The 5,173-nt window shown below is 51.1% G+C and overlaps 1 protein-coding gene across 2 annotated transcripts in view; it reads right to left on the bottom strand.

Moving 5' to 3' along the window:
• Positions 1-5,173, bottom strand: part of HABP2 (hyaluronan binding protein 2) — a 32,046-nt gene that overhangs the window by 21,997 nt on the left and 4,876 nt on the right. The window lies entirely within an intron of this gene.

The raw sequence follows: 5,173 nt of genomic DNA, 5'->3' as shown, positions 1-5,173 counted from the left end.
CCTCAAAGAGTTTGTGTTGGGCAAAGGATGAGATCAACAGTTCCTCTTAGAATGCAGTACTTACCAGAAAAAGAAAGCTTTCCTCATTTAGTCGCTGGGATATTTCTTTTCACGTAAATCAGGGGTTAATAACAAGAGCCCTTGGGCCAAACCCTGCAGTTGTGGTTTTATAAATAAAGTTTTATTGGAACACACCATGCCCATTTGCTCACATGGTGCTAATGGCTCTTTTGTGCTGCCATGGAGGGGAGTTGTGACAGAGACAGTATCGCACCATTTATTTGTCTGGCACTTCACAGATGTTTGCTGACTTCTGACTTGGAAAATGAGAGGTCTGTCGCCCAACATGTTTCCTTCTGGGCCCTGCTGGCCAGAAAGCTGGTCACCGTGCTGCACCTTCCGGCTGCCGACGTCTCTCTTGGCAGCACCAGTTCTAGCTTTATTTTTAGTTCTGTTTAACTGTAGGCTTCCTTACCCATTGGGGGACCGAGGCAGATGCTAAATTAGGAAAAAAAGGCAAAAAGACGGAACGCATCCCAACACGATGTACCGAGGGCGGGACATCAGCAAGCAGCACCCTTGGCAGCAATGCCTGTCCTGCATCTCCTCACAGGGACCATGCCCGTCCTGCATCTACTCACAGGGACCACGCCTGTCCTGCATCTCCTCGCAGGGACCATGCCCGTCCTGCATCTACTCACAGGGACCACGCCTGTCCTGCATCTACTGGCAGGAAACATGCCTGTCCTGCATGTACTCACAGGGAACATGCAGGTCTGGGTGGCGGGCTTGCTACGGAGCGGCTCGCCTGTAGACTGCAAAAATGCCAACGCTGCCTAACACAGAAGGATGGGAAGACTGCTCGTCACTAAATGACACTAAAGAGACACAGCACCGAATTGCAGCGTGTGACCCTTGGTTGCATCCGAGAGCTTTAAAAACAGCTAGAAAGGACATTCTTGGGACAATTGGGAAATTTGAATATAGGCTTCTATGAGATAGTATCATTGTCTCCATGTTGGATTTCTTAAGAGTGATAAGGGCATTGTGGTTCGAGGGAAAATGTTCTTATGCTTAGGAGATGCTGAAGTATTGAGGGTGCTGTCTGCCATTTAGCTGCAAAGGACTCGGCACACCAAACACATATAGTCATACACGAGAGAGCAAGAAAGAAAGCAACGTGGCAAAATGCTCATCGCTGATTCTACCTGAGCGAAGGATATTCATTGCATGAGTCTTGCCACTTTTCTGGAGTTTTGAAAAATTACAAAATAAAAGGCTGGGAGGGGAAAGGAAGGCGCAGAAAGGAAGAGAGGCCCTTTGTTGCCTAGACTGTGCCTGTGTGATTGCTTCCCAGCCCCACGCCCTGTTGCTTCAGGAGATGAGACAAAGGAGGGGGTGGTTTGCTTGGCCGGGATGGCACATTGATAGTGGGAGGCGTGGCAGAGGAAGAGCAGGGTCAGGTCTCGAGGGTGGTCCTGGTCCTGGGGTGCTTGCACAGGGAGCATCTGGAGTTGACACCTCTGGGCTCGCGTGTCAGGGCAAGCGAGGACCCCGAGGACGAATGTATGCTGCCCCCCATCACTCTCACCCTGTCACAGCCAGTCAGCTCTGCCTTGGTCCGGGTCCTGCCCCAACCCCCACCATCTTCCCACCATCCAGCTTGTCTGGAGAGCAGGGCCCACCCTCTCTACCTGTCAGCCCTTCGGAGACAGATATCCCCTTGAATTCTCCTATTTGAGTTGAATAGTGTGGGCCAAGCCTGGCTACCAGCAGTGCTGAGATGTGGGCGGGACCCGAGGGAGAACTTTAGGGAGGGTTCGTCCTCTGGAAAGGGCCTCCCAGACCTGTGCCTGGGCCAGGCAGAGCTCCACATCTTAGTTCTAAACTGGAGCCTGAGGGACAGCCAGGTGCTGTGCTGCCCATGGCCAGCAGGTGGCAGACGTGCCCTTCCCAGGAGCTGGAACTGGACCGGAGCAGAGGGAAACCAAACAAAAAGAAAGCCCAGCCTGACCTTCCTGGACTGGGGTGGGGTGGGCGCTTCAGATCCCACGGATCTCATGGAGTCTGAAGCAGCTGCCGCCCAGCTGTGCAGCCTGGCTGCAGGTCAGGGGGCCCCAGGGACCGGAAGAGGCCTGCTCATTTTGTGAATCACAGGTCCACCGTGAAGAGAGAGGCTATGGTGAAATGTGGAAACTGGCAGTGCAAGCACCAGGCCAGACACTGGGGGAACCGTATGGGAAAGGCCAGGTTAATAGCCAGTTATTTATGCCCTGGACCTGGATCCTGAAACTGACCTGGGTGATGGCGGGGGCGGGTGGGGGAATGAATAGATGTAATATTTGTCTTCTTTCATCCCATTATTCTGTTCAGTTTCCCCACACAGAGACAAGGAAATAAATGATAGAAGTCCTACTCCTGGGACTTGCAAATCTGATGAAGAACAACACAAAGGAAGGAGGAGGAGGAGAAGGGGGGGAGGGGGGAGGAGGAGGAGGAGAAAACTATGATCTCACTTTGACTAAGAGCTGACAGTGTGCCAAGCACTGTGCTAGATGTTTCACATGCATTCTGTCTCACTGGCTGCACACAATACTGATCACTGAGGCACGGCGATTATGTCCATTTTAGAGGCCAGAAAATGGCCCTAGCCAGTTTGGCTCAGATCATCGGCCTGTGGATCAAAAGGTCCTGGGTTCGGTTCCAGTCAAGGGCACATACCTTGGTTACAGGCTCCTCCCTGGCCTGGGCCCTGGTCAGGATGCATGCAGAAGGCAACCAATCGATGTTTCTCTCTGTCTTTCCCTCTCTTTTGCACTCTCTTTAAAAGATCAATGGAAATATGTCCTCAGGTGAGGAAAGAAAGAAAGAAAGAGAGAAAGAAAGAAAGAAAGAAAGAAGAAAAAAAACAGGTTGGCAGAGATTGAGTTGGTCAAAGGAACTCAGCTAATAGATGCTGGAGCCGAGATCAAATGGAGCCAGGTTTATACCAGAGCCCTCACTCGTAACCTCCGTGGCTGAGGGAATCATGGTGTACCCCTGTCGTAATGAAAGAATAGAGGAGAAAGAAACAGAAGAGCTCCCTAACCCTAAGAGACAGAGTATTGAGCGAGGGTAAGAGACTGGGTCCCTGTTCTTTGAAAGCTTTGTGAAAGGCCTGTCCAGAGGAGCCCGGGCCTGGCCGGACACAGAGAGGGCCTTGAGGTGTCGGTGAAAGCTGGGGAGCCCCAGCCAGTCCACCCCTCAACAAGCCTCTCCACCCAGATCGAAAGGCAGGCAAGCCGCTGCCCACTTCTTCCACCACGACCCGTCCCAAGTCTCAACAGGGCTAAAGCAGCATGTGGTCCATCGGCCCCAGCTCCTCTGGGAGAGCTGCACATAGCTGCTTCGCACACATGGAAAGGTAGAGGCTTTGCCATGGATTCAGAGAGAACCCCTCCAGGTCCAGCTGCTGGTCCACTTGGGCTTTCTCAATGGATCCATGGCTTGGGAATCAGGTCTTCCCCTGTTAGGAGCAGGCCCTCGGCAATGTCAGCCGCCTCCTGGTCACCAGAGAGCCTGTGTCAAGGTCTGGTGTCTTGTAGGCTAAAGGTGGTCAGTGGGGAGGGGCCGAGAGAGAAGGATCCTGAGTCTTACTAATTAACAGTGTCATCTCCTTAGATGTGAAGGGCATTGGGGTCTAATCTATGTTGTCCTATCTTTAATCTAGTGATTATTACAATTCAGGTTCTTCCTCTGCCTTTAAGAATTCTAAACCTTCCGGAAAACAGAACAAAAGGGCAGAGACTAATCGTCTGAGTTGATGATTTCCAGGCATTAGCTGCTGATAGGAAATGTTCTCCGAGGACTGAGAAGAAATGGAGGGGAGAGATGGGGCTAGTCCTGTCCGTTGGGGCCAGAAGCTTGGCTCCAAATGAAACAAAAGCAAAACCATCTTTCACCTGGTAAGTCAAAGGTTGGAGCTCTAATCCCAACCCTCCCTTTATCCTCAGATGTTCCTTTTCTCTCAGAAGAACTGGTGGTAGACCAGATGGCCACCAGGAAAGGACTGCATTACTCCCAAAGGCAGCTGGGTAGGAGAGAATTCTGCACCGTGGCTAAGTGAGGCTGCAGCTGTTGGGGACCAAGCACGACCCTGAAGCTGTCCTCAGGCCTGTGCTCCCCACGGTGTGGGAAGGGGACCACTGGTGGCACCCAAACGGATTTGCGTGGCTCCTGGCCAGGGTGTCACGTAACATTCAAATACAAGGGAGAAAGTCATTTCCTTCTCCATTTTAGTGTCAACCCTTCCAATCCCATCACAAAGTGACTCAGGGGGTGGGGACGGGGGTGCTGGTACATTTCTATCATCTACCTCTCGCTAGTCTCCCCTTCTACCAAGGAGAAAGCAGGCTTCAGGCTCTGAGCCTGAGTGAACACTGTAGCCAGTCAGAGCTCAATGACATCCTTTTGTTTTCTTTGATTTTTTCCATCTATAGTTGTGACAGTTTCCTTTTAAAAAATGCATCTATTTAGCTAGAGAAAAGGTGAGTCTGTTTTAACAAAAGTATGAGAGACTAGTTTGGGCTTTGACAAGATTTCTGAAGGTGGATTCATGCATGATTAAAGGTTGGAAAGCACTTGGACCAATTAACTAGCTGTCTGGAAGACTGAATCTGTCCCGGATGAGAAGAAAAGCTTCAGGGACTGTGGGTGGAGCCTGCAGGAGGAAGTAACCTGATCTCCCGCCTGAAGCTGGAGTCTCAGGCCCCTGCCCTCTGACACCTTTCACACCACCTTGAACCTGCTCATGTGTTTATGGATAGCAACTGGCGTGGCAGCCTCCACCACAAGCATTGGTACACGCATGGGATTTGGCATCGGGCAGGCCTGGGTTTGCATCCCAGCTCGGGCAGATTCTTTACCTTCTCTGGAGCTTGGTTACCGTTCTGTGAAATGAGGGTGGCTTTGGTCCCTGCCTCATGGGGCTGCTGGGAAGCTATAACGGCATAATAAGCCCACAGCACATAATAGCTGATAAATAGTTGCTATTATGACTATTATCATGACTAGTAGCCACTGCTGTCAGGGAGTTGGAATTCTTTACATTTTTATTTATAAATTTTTGCAAATTGAGGAGCCACTGAGAAGAGCTCACTCAGCACAGACTCTTCTGGAACTTGTTTGTCGGGTC

Source organism: Myotis davidii, unplaced genomic scaffold (genome assembly GCF_000327345.1).
Source record: "Myotis davidii unplaced genomic scaffold, ASM32734v1 scaffold107, whole genome shotgun sequence".
NCBI lineage: Eukaryota > Metazoa > Chordata > Mammalia > Chiroptera > Vespertilionidae > Myotis > Myotis davidii.
This window is presented reverse-complemented; position numbering and strand designations above follow the sequence as displayed.